We start from the raw sequence: 20,317 nt of genomic DNA, 5'->3' as shown, positions 1-20,317 counted from the left end.
ACACAAAGAAAAAATGTACAGAGGGCTGGGAAGGTGGCTCAGTGGTAGAGCACTTGTCTTGTCTGCCTGAGGACCTGGGTTCGATTCATCAGCACCACATAAACAAAAAAAAGAAAGAAAGAAAGAAAGAAAGAAAGAAAGAAAGAAAGAAAGAAAGAAAGAAAGAAAGAAAGAAAGAAAGAAAGAAAAATCCTGGAAGTGGCACTGTGGCTCAAGTGGTAGAGCGCTAGCCTTGAGCTCAAGAGCTGAGGGACAGTGCCCAGGCCCAGAGTTCAGGCCCCATGACCGGCCCCCCAAAAATGTACAGAAAGTCCATAAAAGACCTAAAACAAAGCTTTAATAGAGAGATAGAACTCCTAAAAAATTGCCAACTAGAAGACAGGGAAATAAAAAACAAAGTAGAATGCCTCCACAGCAAATAGATGACATAGAAGATAATCTCAGGGCCAAATACAGAATAGATCTAATAGGAAAGAGGAAAAAATCACTTAGAACAAATCCAAGAAATAAGAAATGATCTTGCCAGAACGTCAAGACTCAGTTAGAAGATCAAATTTCGGGGAGATTGGTATCAAGGAGAAGAGCAGGAAACTAAATGGATGGGAAACATATTACAGAATTCTATCAGAGAACATGCCAAACATCCAAACAGATAGGCTCATTCAGAGAAGAGAAGCCTTTAGAACAAACACAGAATTCTAGAACTGAACAATCCACCATGACATCCTAATCCATTAGAGGATCATTAACGATCAAGGAAAGGATTCTTAAAGCTGCCATACAGAAAAGATTGATTATTTATAAAGGATATACAGTCAGAAGAAAAACAGATTTCTTAGCTGATATGTTGAAAAGGAGAGCCTGGAATGATATATGACAAACACTAAATGTAAAGAACTACCAACCGTGAATAAGGTCCCACGCCAAACTTTCCTTTACATTTAAAGGATAAATAAACATATTTCACGACAAAGAAAACTTGAAACAACGTATCTCCACCAAATCAGCATGATAGAATTTAATCAAATATATCGTACATAGAGAAGATCAAGAAGAACAGGAACTGGTTATATAAATGTTCCTTACCAGAGTTCAAAGTAAATTTATTAAGAGTAGATTAGGCACAGCTCCTAACAACTGGTGTATAACATATCAGGACTTATCAGATATTTCTGTCAACTCTCAATATCAATGGACTTAAATTGCCAAATAGAGGACATAGATTAGGTTGCATTTAAAAACAAGATGCATCCTTCTAGTATCTATGAGAGACACATTATCAAACACATTCTATGAAGCTAGAATTAGACTCTTCCCCAAATCACATAGGTACTCACCAAAGAAAGAGAACTATGAATTCAACTCTTTGACAAGCATTAAAGAAGAACTTCTTAATAAAATTCTCACTAACCAATTTCAGCAACTACCAAAGAAAAATCATATGGTATGATCAAACAGGATTCATCTTAGATACAAGTTGATTTAATATTCTTGTGAATAAACGTAAAACAAACTATCAGCAGAAGCAGGGACCAGAAACACATGATCTTCTATAGGGATGTAGAAATAGCTTTGAACAAGCTCCAATACCGCTTTATGATTAAAAGGTCTGAGAATCAATATAATACTGAGTATGTATATGACACAGATAATTAGCATTTACCTCACGGTGGAAGCCTAAGACATTAACATCAGGAATGAGACAAGGATGTGCACTCTCTCTACTACTATTCAATATGGTAGTGGAATTTCTTGCAAGAACATTAGACAAGAGAAAAACATAAAGCAGATCCAAATATGGAAGAAGTAAAACTATCCCCTTTTACAGATGAAATGACCCTGTATTTAAAGGACCCTGCGGCTTCCTCCCTCAAGTTAGTTCAGGTGATGCTACCCTTCAGCAATGTAGCAGGGGGAAAAAACCACAAGAATCATTAGTTTTTCTGTTACCAACAATGGGAAGATCCATGCTGAAATCCAAAATACAATCTCATATGTATTAGCCTCAAAAACAAATCAAATCTAAACAAAACAAAACAACAACAACAAAACTAGGAATTAATTAATTTAACTAAAATTGTGAAGGACCTATATGTGAAAACTTTAAAAATATAAAAAGGGAAATTGAAGGAGATTCAAGGAAATAGAAGTTCTTTCAATGTTCCTGGTTGGAAGAATTAACATTTTAAAAATTGCAATACTTCCCCCAAACAATTGGCAATGCAATACTCATCAAAATCCCAACAATATTCTTCAGTGCAGTAGAGAAAGCAATCCAACTTTAATATGGAATTACAAAATTACAGATGATACAAAATGCTTAGAAATGAATTTATGGGCCTATAGTCATCTTACACACATACACACACACAGAGACACACAAATACACACACACACACACACACACACACACACACACACACACAAACAATGGGATTACATTCAACCATCAGAAAGATGACTTTTCACCAGTGGTAAGGAAAATGAAAGGTTTGGGAAAATTATATTAAAAGAGAAAGGAATGCAGACACAGAGCAATATAGGTTTCATGGATTCATTCACTTATTGAAACTAGAAGGTGCATACAAATCTATAAGTAAACAAGAGAGATTCTACTTCGTCCCAGTTAATATGGCCATTACTAAGAAAACTAACAGTAGCAAATGCTGGCCAATTGGGAACTCTATTACACTGTTGGTGGGAAATTAAACTGGTTCAACTATTGTGGAATGCAGGATGGAGTTTCCTGAAAAGACTAAACCTATATCTCCCTTAAGCCCCAGTAATTTTCCTCCTGGGCAGTAATCCAATCAATAACAAACAGCCTCACATGAAAGCTCCCAGTATATCCATGTTCAGGGCCCAGGCCCAGAGTTGAAGGACTGGAAAAAATTTACCACTGCTGGTATTTGTTTCCGCAAATATGAACCGTTTGATATAAGATAACAAATGAATCTATTTCCAATAGCTAGTTTAGGACTTAAAGGTAGTGGGTGATAAAATGGCTCCTTTGTTGAGTGTTAGGAGAAGATGTAGACAATCCATGAAATGGGGATATGTTGTTGTTGTTCGAGGTGCTTGAAGTCTGGGCTTGGGCACTGTTCTTCAACTCAAGGTGAGTGCTCTACCTCTTGAGCAACAGTGCCTCTTCTGGTTTTCTGGGGGTTAAATGGAAATAAGAGTCTCAGGGACTTCCTTGCCCAGGCTGTCTTTGAATTGAAGTCCTCAGATCTCAGCTTCTTGAGTAGCTAGGATTACAGCTGTGAACCACTGGCACCAGGTAAAAATGGGGGATTTTTAGAAAAGAAAATCGCCTTCTTCACCTGTGTCTAAATCTCAGATATTACTATTAGAACACTTCACATTTTACTCATTTCATCAGATATTTGTAAATTTTCTCTTTTCCTTCATGTGGGAATACTGCAGTCAGTATTAATTCAGCTGGGAGACTGGATCAATTGTATGGTAATTACTAGCACCTAATTTAAGAACTTTTACATCAAAAGAAATAAAACCCTCATTTGGAATAAATGTGTTTTCTTTTTATTACAAATCTGTGCTGGATTACTTCCTAATGTGATATTGGACCTTCTAAGAGAATGATGTCATTTTCTTTCTCTTCAGTCTTCTCCCACATATGGTCAAATATATAAGAATTCAAAGATTTGAATTGATAATTGATTAAGCTGACTTCTAAGAAAATGTGAATTTCTGGAATTTGGTCTGCTGTCTTTTTTTTTACATGCACAGGCTTTCTATGATTTATTTGTTCTACTAGGAATTCTACTTTCTAATCTTTGTGTGACCAATTTTAGTCTCTCTGATCAGACTTTCTGACCCTCTCTCTGGAGTCTCATTTGAGTTTGCCCCATAAAAATATTTTAGCTATCAGCTAAATGACTCTCAGCTTCAGTTTTTTGCCTGACTTCATGTAGGCTGTAATAGCAACCCTGCTTGGCTGTGCTTACTGGAGTGCTTTGTGTGTGTGTGTGTGTGTGTGTGTGTGTGTGTGTTTGTGTGTGTGTGTGTGTGTGTGTGTGTGTGTGTGTGTGTGTGTGTGTGTGTTTTGTTTTAGAGGTCTAGGATTACTATTCAAGTTAGTAGTTTCTCTTGGCCCCTGTGATCCCCTATCCTAGAGTCAATGGGTTTTTCTAAAACAACAAAGAACAGCTTACTAAATTCCTGTTTTAATTGTCCCACAATGAGGCAATCAGGCATCATTGCAAAGCCATCAATAGTGCTTTGTAACCACTTACAGAAGTTGTCTATCAAGATGGCTTTCCAAGGTTTACTGTGAAAATTGTTCATTTCCAACTAGGCAAAATAAAGTACATCACATTCCTGGGATCAAACTTTTGGAAGGAAGGTTCCTCTTCCTTCCTTCTCTTATGATAAATCAAACCGTAATATTATTCAGTTGTGGAGCTTGGAGCACATTTTCTCAAGAATATTCTGTAGTGTAAAAAAGGACCAATTTTCAAAATAAGGGTGAAAATACTTGTCTACTACAGACTGATTTATCTTGTTTATATCTGTTGATATTTTCATTACTTCAAACACATGGATAATTTATATTGGTATTAGACAAGTGGCAAAGGATTAATGGAATAAGCATTCAGTTTACTTTTGTATATCCAACATAATACATTAGCCCATTATGGAAAATTAACTATAACTGTAGAAAAAATGTCAGGAATATAAAATAAGCCTCAAGATAGGGTGTGGAAGATGGCGGGGGAGAAGCTGGAGGCTAAACAAACTTTAGCATAAAAAGCAGTTTTAGTGTTCCAGTGAACAGTACTAGGCCAGAGAATTACACCAAGTGTGCCATCACAATACAGAGAGTTTTGCTAGAGAGGGAAAATCAAGGCAAAGAGACAGATCTGAGCACTTGCCAGGAGCTGTGGCAGCGGCAGCAGCTGTCACATCTGCCACATGGTCTGGGACAAACACACCAGATGCAGCGGGCAAGCTGATTCTACACAACACCAGCAAGAACTGACAAGGAGCAGATATCTTCACACTGCAGATAGCAGATCAGAGATAACCCAGGAACCAAGACTCTGGCATCATGAGTAGAAGCCTGACATACTCACTCCTTCTCATGGATCAGAGGAGGGAAGGCATTCATCCCCCACCCCACTACTGGAGAGCTCCATCTTTGATACTGACAAAGGCTCTGCTGAACTACCAGTTCCAATTCAGCCTTGGGAGATACCAAGATAGCTATTTGGCAGGTCACAGGAACCTGCCCAGACCTGCCAGTCTCAACTCCACCCAGGAAAAAGTCACCCACCCCAGGCAGAGGAAATCTGCCACCTGGGAGTGGCTTTCTTCACTGGGTAAACATAGCCAGAGGCTGCCCCTCCCTACAGCAGCCTAGTCAATTGAAATTCAGTAAACATAAACTCTGAGAAAGGCTCCAGGCTGTGCTCTGTGAGTGTCTCAGAAGCTAGCCCCTCAGGGAAAAGCTACTGTTTGCTGAAAGGCCTCAACTCAACCCAGAACCTAGCCTCATCAAAGCATCACCAAACAAGAGAAAACAGATATCTCCCTCTTTTGCAATACTCAAAACAGATCCCTCTCCCACTGAACTAGCCTGAGAGGAGGATCACAAAATCCTCGGTAAAGCAGAGCATTATCTGCTTGCCCAAACAATCTGCCTTAACTCACCAATCAAATCGCAGGAAAACCAAACACCACAAGCAGACCAGGGACTCCACCAACAGGCTCGTTACTGACACAAGGGAAATACAGAATCTTCCCATCCCTCAGCCCACAAAAAAAAAAAATCAAAGTACTTTCTTATTGTTTTTGTACCTTATTTTTATTTTTTTACTTTTTTGTTTTTTTAAATTTTTGTTTTTATTTTTTATTGTTTTCTTCCTCATATAATTTTTATTTTAGGTGTATATATGTGTGTGCTTATTTTTTAATCTCTACTGAACTTTTGATCCTTTTCTTTCTTCCTTTCTTTCTTTCTTTCTATCTTTTCTCATTCTTTTCACTTCTTCTCTTTCATTCTTTTCTGCATGACTTAATTGCTGTTCTGCTCAACCTCAAATATACCTGTCGTTGATTATTAGATCTTATACTCCATTGTTACACACTTAATCCAGAAATTTATTACTCAATTCAAAACCTCTTAGACTTAAATTCTTTAATAGCAGTATTACCTCTTTATACCCATATAATATTTTAAAACATTTTTATTTTTCTAGTTTTTCATATTTCCTTTCTATGCCTCCCCTCCTCTCATACCATCCCCATTCTTCTCTGAATACTGCTTCTTCAAACTTGCAGTTTTTAAGGGTTTCAATTTTTAATATTAAATTTTTGTTTTTCCATTTTTTCTTGTGATTTTTTCCTTTTTCTTCTTTTTTCTTACTCTTTTTTCTCTCGCTGCTATCATTCTGTCCAATCAATTTCCCTCTTTGAGATGAGGACATGGTTAAATCCACTCTTCCTCACATTCCCACATCCCTACAATCCTATTGTTCCCCAAATTTTACCTAAACCTAATAATTTCTGGTTGCCAAATTCTCCTTTGCTGTTCTTAGGCCATTAAGACATAGTTGTTTGATGTTCAATAGATTGTATCTCTTAAACCAGATTGTATCTGCAGACTTTGACTGTGCAACTACGGACTTTGGTTGATGCTTACCTTAAAATAGTGTTTTAGCACAAAACATGTTATTCTCATCCCAAATGGGCAGAACAAGCCTGAAAAACACAAGAAAAATGGCAAGCCTGGGGTTCTCAACTCCCATTCATGACAATCAGGTGAGAGAATAGATAAATAATAATCCAGAGGAGAGTTCCCAAAAAGCTCTACAAACACTACAGGTAAACAGGGTAAATGAAAAGAGTTAAAACCTGCAAAACTCTCAGTGTGAGCATGATAGCGAGAGAGAGAAGGCAAACCAAAGATCAATACAGGAGACTCATGAGCTTGAGGAAGCTACTCAAAGATTGATACAGGAATTTCGTGAGCAGATTGAGAACACTCAAAGAGAAATAAAGGAATGGTGTGAGCAGGTTGAGATCAGACAAAGAGATAGGAATTGTGAGTGTAGGTTGAGATCAGTCAAACAGATAGACAGCAATTATGTGAGCTGGCTGAGAACAGACAAAGAAAAAGTCAGGAATGGCGTGAACAGGCTGAGAACACGCAAAGAGAAATACAGGAAATGTGTAAACATGGGGATCTTAATCAAATAGAAATACAGGAACTGAGAGATCGGGATGAGAAAGGACAAAGATGAATGGAGGCATTCATGGAATACAGAAACAGAGAGCTGAAAGAAATCAGGGAGACAGTAAAGGGAATGCTCAGTGGAGAACAACAGAAGGAATGGGAGTCCTAGGAAACCATAACAAATCAACTAAGTGATTTGAGAATAAACACTGAACACCAAATTAAGGAAATAAAGAACTTCTTACAAGATCTAGAACAAAGGTCCAACAAAGAATTTGAAGTCATCAAAGTCGACCAATTAGAAGGAGAAGAAATAAAAAATGAAGTAGAAAGTTTGACAGTAGGTTAGACCATGTAGAAGATTGAATCTCAGGGATTCAATACAGCCTAGATACTACAGAGAAAGAACATAAGCCCATCCAAGACAAATCCAAGAAATATGATTTATCTATTCAATTCTATTTGGAAAACACCGTCAGAAAGCCGAATCTGAGGATAATGGGTGTAAAAGAAGACCTAGAGTCAGAAGTTAATGGTCTAGGAAATTTGTTTAACAGGATCCTAGCAGAGAACTTCAAACATGCAAAAAGATAGGGCTATTCAAATACAAGAAGCTTTTAGAACTCCAAATAGACCAGACCAGAACAGGACATCCTACTGTCAAATTATTATCTGCACAGGATCAATTCAGACTAAGAAAAAAATCCTTAAAGCTGTCAAGGAGAAAAGATCAATAACCTATAAAGGGAAACCAATTAGAATCACCTAAGATTTCTCAGCAGAGACAATTAAAGCAAGAAAAGCCTGGAATGATGTATGCCATAACCTAAAGACAAGCAACTATCAACCAACAATACTGTATCCAGCTAAACTCTCCTTCATAACTGAAGGTCAAATAAAAATCTTCCGTAGCAAAGAAAAATTGAAACAATATATCTCCACCAAACCAGCTCTACAAAGATACCTAAAGATGTCCTACACATAGAAAACCTACAAGACCACAATAAACACCAAGAAACCACACCCAAACTGAGAATCCAAGAACCATAGGAAGAACCCTGTTGTGGCAGCCACAAAGAAGGTGAATAAAAGGGCAAGAACTCCCAAATACCTCTAAGTCCTACCTCTTAACATTAATGGGCTTAACGCTTCAATTAAGCGACATATACTGTCTAGTTGGATTAAAAAGGAAGATCCTTCTACCTATTGCCTTCAGGAATCCCACCTTGTCCATTAAAAACTACACATTTTGAATGTGAAAGGCTGGAACAAAATCTATCCAGCAAATGGGTCCAATAAACAGGCAGAAGTTGCAATACTAATATCAGATAAAATAGACTTCAAATTAAAATTAGTTAGAAGAGATAAAGAAGGTCTCTTAATACTAATTAAGGGATCTCTACTTCAGGAGAGATTACAATTCTAAATCTCTATTCCCCAAACAATGGAGCATCCGAATTTATCCAAGAAACACTACTTTCTCTCAAATCTCATATAGATCCAAATGAATTAATTTTTAGGGGCTTTAGTACACCAATATCCCCACTAGATAGATCAACTTGGCAAAAACTCATCAGAGAAACCACAGATATAAAAAACCGCATAGATCAACTAGATTTAAAAGACACCTACCAAATATTTCACCCAGCAGCATCAGAATACATGTTCTTCTCAGCAGCACATGGAACATTTTCCAAAATAGACTACATTTTAGGTCACAAAGCAAACATTTCCAAATTCAGGAACACTGAAGTAAAATCGTGCATTCTCTCAGATGACAAAGGAAAAAAATTAGAACTCAACACCAAAAGCAACAAAAGAAAGTCCTGTAACATATGGATGCTGAGCAACACACTGTTGAACCCCCAGTAAGTCATGGAAGCGATTAGAAACGAAATTCATGTGTTCATGGTATTCAACAAAAATGAGCACACAAACTACTAGCTCCTCTGGGACACAGCAAAGGTGGTACTCAGAGGCAAGTTTATATCTTTGAGTTCTTACATCAACTAATTCGATAAATCTGAAACTAACAATTTAATGAGACAGCTGAGCCTCCTTGAAAAAGAGCAAGATAAACCCCAAACCAGTAGATGGAAAGAAATAATTAAAATTAAATCAGAATTAAATGAATTAGAATAAAAAATAGAAAGAATCAACAAAACAAAGAGTTGGTTCTTTGAAAAAAATCAACAAAATAGACAGACCCCCAGCAAATCTTATCAGAAAAAGAAGAGAACACACCCAAATAAACAAACTCAGAGATGAGAATGGAAATATCACCACAGAAACAAACAAGATTCAGAAAATTATAAGGGAATGATTCTCAAACCTTTATGCTAATATGTTTGAGAACATGGCAGAAATGGACCTTTTCCTAGCAAATATCAACATGCCAAAACTAAATCAAGATGAGTTAAATCGTCTTAACAAGCCCATATCAAGCATTGAAATAGAAATAGCAATTAGAGGCCTCCCAGCTAAGAAAAGCCCAGGACCAGATGGTTTTACAGCAGAGTTCTACAAGACCTTCAAAGCAGAATTCACACCAATGCTCCTTCAAATTTTTAATGGAATTGAAAGAGAAAGTTTACTACCAAATTCATCCTATGAATCTATAATAACCCTCATCCCAAAACCAGGCAGGGACTCATCAAAGAAAGAGAACTATAGACCCATTTCTTTGATGAACATTGATGCAAAACTTTTCAACAAAATTTTGGCGAATCGACTTCAACAATTTATCCAAAAAAATCATAGGTCACAATCAAACAGGATTCATTTCAGGGATGCAAAGCTGGTTCAATATACGCAAACAAGATAACATAATTCACATCAACAAGAGCAAGAATAAGAACCACATGGTTATCTCAATAGATGCAGAGAAAACATTTGACAAGATCCAACACCACTTTATGATGAAGTTTCTGCAAATACTAGGAATCCATGGAACCTTCCTCAGTACAATAAAAGCTGTATATTAAAACTTCAAGCCAGTATTATGCTCAATGTTGAAAAATTAACTCCATGTCCTCGAAACTCAGGAAAGAGAGAAGGATGCTCACTCACTCCCTTGTTCTTCAATCTAGTATTAAATTGCCTAACTACAGCAATAATACAAGATGTAAACATCAAGGGGTTCCAAATAGGAAAAGAAGAAGTAAAACTCTCCCTTTTTGCAGATGACATTATCTTGCATTTAAAGAATCCCATGGACTCTGCTCCCAAATTCTTCAAGATGATTCAAAACTTTGGCAAAGTAGCAGGGTATAAAATTAGCCTTCAAAAATCAATGGCTTTTGTATATGTCAACAATGAGAAAAGTGTGACTGAAATCAGGAAAGCAACTCCATTTGTAATAGCCCCACAAATAATAAAATACCTAGGAATTAACTAAACAAGTGAAGGACATCTATGATGAAAACTTTGAAAACCTGAAAAACGAAATCAAAACAGAACTTAGAATTTGGCAAAAACTCCCATGCTCCTAGATTGGAAAAATCAACATTGTGAAAATGGCCATACTTCCCAAGGCTATCTACAAATTCAATGTGATACCTATCAATATTCCAATATTATTCTTCAAGGAAATAGAAGACGCAATCCAAAAATTTATATAGAACAATAAAAGACCCTGAATAACAAAAACAATCTTTAACAGAAAGAACAGTGCTGCAGGAATATCAATGCCAAATTTCAAACTCTACTACAAAGCCATAGTAATCAAAATAGCTTGGTACTGGCACAAGAAAAGACCCCAGGACCAATTGAATAGACTTGAAAACCCACAAATGAACCTAAATACCTGTAGCCATCTAATCTTCGATAATGGAGCTAAAAAAAACAGAATGGAAGAAAGACAGCCTCTTCAGTATATGGTGATGGTAAAATTGGTTAACTACTTATGGAAAACTAAAGCTAGAACCTTATATATCACCTTGCACCAGAATCAACTCCACATGGATCAATGACCTCAGAGTCAAAGCAGACACTCTGAAAACATTACAGAATGGAGTAGGAGAAACCCTAGGTCTCCTTGGCATAGGCCTAAATTTTCTTAATAGAGCCCCAGAAACACAACAAATGAAAGAAAGGTTGGACAAATGGTATTGCATGAAATTGCAGAGCTTCTGCATGGCAAAGGACATAGCTTGGAAGATCAATAGAAAGCCCACGCATTGGGAGAAGATTTTCACTAGCCATACAACAGACAAGGGTCTCATATGTAAAATATACCTGGAACTTAAAAAATTAAATCCCTCCAAAACAAATCTTCAAACAAACAATTGCCCAATAAATGACTGTGCTAAAGACTTAACGAGAAACTTCTCTGAAGAGGAAAGAAGGATGGCCAATAGACACATGAAAAAATGCTCAAGTTCTAGCCATAAAAGAAATGCAAATCAAAACAACAATGATATACCACCGCATCCCAGTTAGAATGGTTATAATCAAAAATTCTAATAACAACAGCTGCTGGAGGGCATACTGACAGAAGGGAACTTTACTGCATTGTTGGTGGGAGTGTAAACTTGTTCAACCACTTTGGAAAGCAGCATGGATATTCCTCAAAAGACTCCACATAGAGTTCCTTTATGAGCTGGCAATCCCACTTTTGGGCATTTACCCAAATGATCACAAACAAGACCAAACTAAAGCTACCAGCACGGCAATTTTTATTGCAGCATTATTTACCATAGCTAAGTTATGGAAGCAACCCAGATGCCCCTCAGTAGATGAATGGATCAAGACAATGTGGTATATATACCCAATGGAATTCTATGCCTCCATTAGAAAGACTGCCATTGCCCAATTTGTTAGGAAATGGAAAGACTTGGAAAAAATTACATTAAGTGAAGTAAGCCAGGCCCAAAGAAACATAGGTCCCATGGTTTCCCTTATTTGTAATAACTAAGTTCAGATAAGTTGATGTTAATGGAATGAACCCCAGGATAAGTATTCAAATTTTTTTTTGTTTTTTTTTCCTTTTACGTAATTGTTTTTATCATATTTATAAGATGATGTTTGTCTTGAGCCTCCCTCTCTTTTTCGTGTTCTTTGTTTTGTTGAATGTTGCAGATCTGACGGGAGTATTCTTCTGCTGGTGTTCTTGTAGTAGTTCTTGTCCTCAGCTCTCTCATGGAATCTTGTTGTTTCAGACATCTGAGAGCTGTGATGGGAAAGATGGGCTGGCCACATTCCCAGGCTCTGGGGAATCCTCTATTCTCCCACTCAGTGACTAAGAGGTCAATATCCTAACCCACTCCAAAGTTACCTCGAATCTCTTGCTCACCACTCAGCCACCTATACTTTCCTCAATGGCTGGTAGTGGTGTCAACCAACAGAGGTAATTCTGGTGCTGCAGGGCAGCATGGAATGTGGGCATGGCCAGCATTCTTGAATCCCATTGGTCAGAAAGAACAAGGAAAGAATGGGTTTGTGGCCAGAATCCTGTGATGCAGGCAGCATGGGCGGAGTAAAAATGACAGCGGCTTCGCCAGACCCTTTCCCAGGGAACTCTGTCCAATTCAGTTGGGTACAAAAGGGTGACCTGCTTTACTTGGATGGCTGCACAAATTGTTGTGTATGGCTGTTTGTTGCCAGTCTCAGACCTTGAACTCAGGATCTGGGCACAGTCTAAGAGCTGAATTGGATCAAGGCTAGCGTGAGCCACATGTCTCTTTTTGTGGCTTTGTTGCCACTTAAGTTGGACAGTGGTCTCAAGGACTTTCCTGCCTAGGGTGACTTTGAACATGACCCTCCTTTCACAGCCTTGTAAGTATCAAGGAGGAGTGCTGAGAGCCACTGGTGCCTGCCTAATCATTGGTCTTGCTGATGTTCTTGGACAGACCGATGAGTTCCCTATCCTCAAGTTTAAGTGGTGGGAGCTGGAACCCACAGTTCGAATCCTGGTCCTGCCACTTTCAAATGGCAGGAGATACTCAGAAACTCATTTTATCCATATGAATACCAATGGAATGTGATGTGTGTCATGATTGAATGGGCAGTTCTTGAATGATTCCAGTATAAAATTATACACAATTATATTATAGGACACGGATCGATTTTAGTTAATACTTTATTAAGCATTTCAACAATCAAATTCATTAAATGGAGGTAGAATGAAATACCTAAGAATTGGGTGTCATATAGCATAGAGGTGTCATTTTTCTTGCCAGGACTGGGATTTGAACTCATGGTCTTGGTAACTGTGTTGCACCGTGTGGGAAGGGGAAGCTTGCCTCCTTGAAGTCAAGAAATTCAAATCTGTTCCTTAGGCTTGAAATCGATCCTCTGCACTAAATAAAATCCTATTCATGTACATTTTAAATATATGATTTATATTTACAGACATATGTATGTACATATTGAGTTCAGTATATTTATTCATTTTATTTTTTGTTTTGTTCATGTATTGACTATTTTATTGTCTATTATGGCACATAGAACATTGATTACATTGATTACATATGATATAGGTGTACATATGTATTCTGCTTCATATCTAACACCCAGTTCTTTCACAGAAAAGGAAAACATGTGTCACCATCAGCTTTTTATTCCATGATTCGTTGTTTGGGAGTTCTGACATCTGATCTCATGGCCTACAGGGACAAATTCATGAATGGGTCACTGTCAGCATGGCATCCTGGGGCAAATTGAGCTGACAGGAAGTTCCCAGGGCCTGAGATTGAGCCCCAGCAGTTGACAAAATAAGAACAGATTGACACTCAGATGGTAGTACGCTAATAAATATATATCTTTATAGAGTGCCAGAGATGTCTATCCATTATTCAGTTATATAGACTACATTACTACCATTCTTGGGTATTATTATGCCTCCATGTAATTAATGTTATTGTTTTTATCCTCACTGAGTTGTACAAGTCGTTATGTTGAAAACTAATTTTACAACTTTGGTGTGGGGGTGGGTTGAGGAAGAGGGGTTGGGGAGGATTGGATTTGGAGGCGGGGGAAGGATGTTAATGGATGGGAAAGGGAAACAAAAGAGGAAGCTACAATGCTTGATAAGAAATGTACTCATTATCTTGCCCATGTAATTGTAACCCCTCTGTACATTATTTTCACAATAAAAAAATAAAAAAATAAACTCTTAAGTAAAATTGGCGTCCTGAAATCATTGCATCCCTGTAAGAAAGAGTATTCTTTTAATGTTTCATATTATATAAAATCAACCAGCCGACTAAACCATGATGTCTAATTTTATAGGAGTATCATTCACGAGCAACTCATTCAACAGTGACATTTATAACATTCCACCATTATTCTTATAGATTGAAATGAGTCTCTTAGGATCTCCCATCATCCAGAAGTGACATGATTGGGATTCGACTCTAGTCCTATATTGCCCTGCAGGACTATGGCCCAATAGCCCAATAGCCCACCAGCCTTAAGCAATGCAAGGTGAAGTACCCTTTGGAGCTGTGTCATTCAGACCCAGATGATCATGGTGCAAAATCTAAAAAGGTCATCCCACCACTTATTTTCTCTGCATCCTCCCCGTTGCAAGGCCTGGAGGTCTAGGATCACAGGATCATCTGTGGTTCCAGTGGCTGCACTACAGCCTAGGGTGATGGAAGCTGAGGCAGAGTTGCCATGACCTGAGTTCAAGAAATTGCTTGGCAAAAAAAATTTCCCTGGCTTGCAATTGTTGCCATTTTATCTGCCAGGCTTTGGATTTGAACTTAGGGTCTGGGTAACTCTGTAGCACTGTGGATGAAAGGGAAGCTCACCATGCTTGAGGAAAAGAAAGTCAGGCCTGCTCCCTAGGCCTGAATTCATGCCCCAGCCCTGGGAAACACACTATTTATATACATTGTAAAGATAGGATTTGTACCTACCTATTGATGTTCAGTCCATATACTGTTTGTTGTGGTTATCTATTGTATTTCTGTTTTATTCATTTATTTACCACTTATATTATTGACTGTGATAACACACATTCCATTTATTATATTGATGACATCCTATCACATATATCTAGATTTGTAGACATGTTCTCTTTCATGTCTTACACCCAGGACACTCAGAGAAAAGGAAAACAGGTGTTACACTCCACTTTTTACTCCACGATCCAAATGTTGGCAGTGCTGGGACCTGAGCTCAGGGCCTAGCAGACCCAATTCACGAATGGGTGTGTCAACATGGCAAACTCTAGCCCAGGAAGCTGCCAGGCAGTTCCCAGACACTGAGATTGAGCCACAGTGGTGGACAAAATAGCCATACATGGATAGGCAGGTGGTAGTTTACCAATAAATATATGTTTGTATAGAATGCCAGAGACATCCGCCTGGGATTCAAGTATATCAACTAGGTTCCTACCAACTCTTAGGTAGTTATTATGCCACCATTGAAGAATCTTTTCATGCTTAATAGACTATTCATTAAGATCAATCAGCATCCTAGGATCATGGCATCTAATTTTAGACTAGACTGATTGATGCACTCAGAAACTTCTCATTCAATCATGAGTTTGCTCACATTCCATCGGTATTTCGATGCATAAGAACGAGTGTATTGGGAATTCCACATATTGGTATGTGTCAGGACCAGGACTCGAAATCAGGGCCTACATTGCTGCATGGGCCTATGGCTTCCCTTATAGCCAACTATCCTTCAACATTGCAAGGTGAAGTAATCTTTGTCAGCATGTCATTAAGACCCAGGATGGTCACCTTGGAAAGGAACAAAATGTAAAAATCCATCCCGCGGCTTTCCTCTCTCTCTCCCTTTCTCCCTCTCCCTCTCTCTCTCCTTCTCTCCCTCTCCCTCTCTCTCTCTCTCTCTCTCTCTCTCTCTCTCTCTCTCTCTCTCTCTCTCTCTCTCTTACTCTCTCTCTCTCTTACTCTCTCTCTCTTTCTCTCTATCTGTGTGTGTGTGTGTGTGTGTGTGTGTGTGTGTGTGTGTGTGTGTGTGTGTGTGGCCCATGGCAGCCCACCACCCTGAGGTGATTGAAGCTGAGGCAGAGTTACAACAAATTGAGTTTAAATCCTTTCCCTAGAGAGTCCAGGAAGATGACAGAGTTGAAGCTGGAGTCTAAGTAAGCTCTCGCATAGAAAGCAGATTTAGAGTTCCAGTGAACAGTCCTAAGTCAGAGAATTACACCAAGTGTGCCATCACAGGACAGAGATTTAGGCCAGAGAAGGAAATCCAGGCAAGGAGACACTTCTGAGCCCTTGCCAGCAGCCACGGCGGTGGAGGCAGCTGTAGAGGTGGCAGCCGAGTGCAGCCGCCACACCTGAGCAACACAGAGTCCAGGACGAAGGAGCCAGATGCAGCAGGTGAGCGGATTCTACTCAACACCAGCAAGAACCGACAAGGAGCAGACATCTTCATCCTGCAGTTCGCAGACCAGAGACGACCCAGGAACTAACACTCGGCGTGAGTAGAAGACTGACTTCCTCAGTCCTTCTCAGGGAGCAGAGGAGGGAAGGCCACCCCTCCCCACAGCACTGGTGATATCCATCTTGGATACCGACAAAGCTCGGAGGAGCTGCTAGCTCCAGCTCAGGCCTTGGAATAAAACGAGTCATTTAGCAGGTCACAAGAACATAACGGCGGCGTAACCTGCCAGACTCAGCTCCACCCAGGGAAAAGTCACCCAGCTAGGGAGCCAGCCCGAGGAGAGGGTTTCTTCACTGGGTAATCAGAGCCAGAGGCTGCCCCTCCCGCTAGCAGCCTCCACAAGCAATTGAAAATCAGTAAACAGAAACCCTGAGAATGGGTCCAGGCTGGGTTCTGTGAGCTTTTCACAAACCAGCCCGGGAAAAGCTACCAGAACCTAGCCTCATCACTGCATGACCCTCTTTTGTGATACTCAAAGCAGATCTGTCTCCCATTGAACTAGCCTGGGATGAGGATTGTGAAATCCTGGGTAAAGCAGAGCATTTTACTGCCTGTTCCAACAAACTGACTTAAGAAACCAACCAAGCCACAGGACCACAAGCAGACCAGAGACTCAAACAAGAGGCTGGTTACTGACACAAGGGAAATACAGGATTTTTCCCACTCCTCCCAAAAAAAAAATCAAAGAAGATTTTTGGGTTTTTTTGTTTTTTGTTTTTTGTTTGTTTGTTTTTCTTTTTTTTCTTTTCTTCATCTTCTTTTTTTAATTTTTAATTTTTGATACCTTATATAAATTTTTTTTTCTTTTCTAAAACTTTTTTTCAATTTTTAATCTTTGCCTTTTTTGATAAAAAAAAATGTTTTCCAGAAACTTTCTTTTCCTCTTATAATTTTATTTTGGGGATACGGGAGTGGGCGTTTTTGCTTTCTTTTTTGGTTTTCTTTCTCTTTTTTTTTTCTCTTTTTAAATTATCTTTTTGTTTTTTGTTTAGCTCTACTGAACTTCTCATCTTTTTCTTCTTCCTTTCTTATCATTTTCACCTGCTCCTCTCTTTCGTTCTTCTTTATGTGACTTAATTCTTGGCCTGCACACCCTCAGATAAACCCATAGTTGACTATTAGACCCTATCCCACATTGTGTACACACTTAATCTACAAATTTATTACTCAAGTCAAAACCTCTAAGACTTAAATTTCTTAATAGCAGTACTACCTCTTTATACCTATATAATATTTTAAGCATTTTTATTTTTAAGTTTTTCACATCTCCTTTATATCCCTCCCCTTCTCTCAATAAATTCACGTTCTTATCTAAATAGATTGTTATGGATTCTACATAATTTTATTAAGTTTTACCTTTCTATGTTTTCTGGTCTCTTTTCTTTTCCCGTTCCCTTTTTTTTTCCTCTCTCTCTAATTTCATCCTACCCAACCTATTTCCTGCTTTGAGATTAAGACTTAGTTAACTCCCGCTGAGCCTCCACACATCAATCTATTTCTATTTTTTTACCCACATCTCTCCCTAACCCTAATAATTTCTGGTCTTCCAAATTCTTCTTTGAGTTTTGTAGCCCATTAACGTATAGTTGTTTGATGTTGAATAGATGTATCTGTTGAACTAGATTGTATCTGTAGATTATTGACTGTGCAAATTCAGACTTGGGTTCATGCTTGCCTTAAGATAGTGTTCTAGCACAAAACTGGGGCTATTTTCATCTCAAATGGGCAGAGTAACCCGGAAAAACACAAGAAAAATGGCAAATCCGGGTATCTCAATTCCCAATCCAGATAATCAGGGGACAGAACAGACAATGAATAATCCAGAGGAGAATTCCCAAATAGCTCTACAAACACTGCTGGCAAACATGATAAGTCAAAAGATTGAAAGCATACAAAGGTCTCTGTATGAGCATGATAGGGAGAGAGAGGAGGCATTCCAAAAGTTTATACAGGAATATCATAAGCTTGAGGAAGCTATTCAAAAGCTGATACAGGATTTGCATGAGCAGCTTGAGAATACTCAATGAGAAAAGCAGGAATGGAGTGAACAGGCTGAGAACACTCAAAGAGAACTACAGGAATCCCATGAACGGGAGGATGATTATCAAAGAGTAATATAGGAATTGAGAGAGCAGGAAGAGAATACACAAAGATCACTAATGGCATTCATGGAATCCATTAACAAAGAGCTGAAGAAAGTCAGGGAGACCACAAAGGGAATGCTGAACGGAACCCAACAGAAGGAATGGGAGTCCAAGGTAACCATAACCAATCAACTAAGTGATCTGAGAATAAACATTGAACATCAAATTAAGGAAGTAAAGAAGTTCATACAACATCTAAAACAAAGCTTCAACAAAGAACTTGAAGCCATCAAAGCTGACCAATTAGAAGGAAAAGAGATAAAAAATAAAGTAGAAAGTGTTGACAGCAGGTTAGACCATGCAGAAGATAGAATCTCAGGGATTGAAGACAGCCGAGATATTATAGAGAAAGAACTTACAAACATCCAAGACAAGTCCAAGAAATATCATAGATCTATCCAAGACTTGGAAGACAACATCATAAGGCCTAATCTAAGGATAATGGGTGTAGAGGAGCACCTAGAAAGAGAAGTTAATGGCCTAGGAAATTTGTTTAACAGGATCCTAGTAGAGAACTTCCCAAACATGCAAAAAGATAGGCCTATTCAGATACACGAAGCTTTTAGAACTCCAAACAGACCAGACCAGAATAGGACATCCCACTGTCACATTATAATCCACACAGGATCAACTCAGACCAAGGAAAAGATCCTTACAGCTGTCAAGGAGAAAAGATTAAACACTTATAAAGGAAAACCTATTAGAATCACCTCAGATTTCTCAGCAGAGACAATCAAAGCAAGAAGAGCCTGGAATGACGTATGCCATGCCCTAAAAACAAACAAGTATCAACCAAGAATACTGTACCCAACTAAACTCTCCTTCATAACTGAAGGCCAAATAAAAACCTCCCACAGCAAAGAAAAATTGAAACAATACATCTCCACCAAACCAACCCTACAAAAGATTCTTAAAGATGTCCTACACATAGAAAACCAACAAGACCACATTAAACGTCAAGAAACTGTACCCAAACTGAGAATCCAAGAACCATAGAAAGAACCCAGATTTCACAACCCCCAAGAAGGTGGATAACATGGCAGGAACTCCCAAATACCTCTCAGTACTTTCTCTTAACGTTAACGGACTGAGCTCTCTAATTAAGCGACACAGGCTGTCTAGCTGGATTACAAAACAAGACCCTTCTATCTGCTGCATTCAGGAGTCACATCTTGCCCATAAAAACAAACACATTTTCAATGGTAAAGGTTGGAACAAAATCTACCAAGCAAACGGCCCCCATAAACAGGTGGGAGTTGCAATCCTAATATCAGATAAAATAGACTTAAATTAAAATTCGTGAGAAGAGATAAAGAACTCCGCTACATACTAATTAAGGGATCTCTCTTTCAGGAGGATATTAAAATTCTAATTATCTACTCGCCAAACAATGGAGCACCCAAATTTATCCAAGAAACACTACTTTCCCTCAAATCCCACATAAGTCCAAAGACATTAATTGTTGGGTATTTTAACACACGACTTTCCACACTAGATAGATCAACTCTGCAAAAACTCAACAGAGAAACTGCAGATCTAAACAGCTGCATAGATCAACTAGATTTAAAAGATATCTACCGAACATTTCACCCAGCAGCATCAGAATACA

The sequence above is a fragment of the Dipodomys merriami genome, unplaced genomic scaffold, assembly GCF_024711535.1.
Source record: "Dipodomys merriami isolate MVZ:Mamm:240054 unplaced genomic scaffold, mDipMer1.0.p SCAF_709, whole genome shotgun sequence".
Taxonomy (NCBI): domain Eukaryota; kingdom Metazoa; phylum Chordata; class Mammalia; order Rodentia; family Heteromyidae; genus Dipodomys; species Dipodomys merriami.
The sequence above is the reverse complement of the archived record's forward strand: the minus strand, read 5'-3'. Positions refer to the sequence as shown.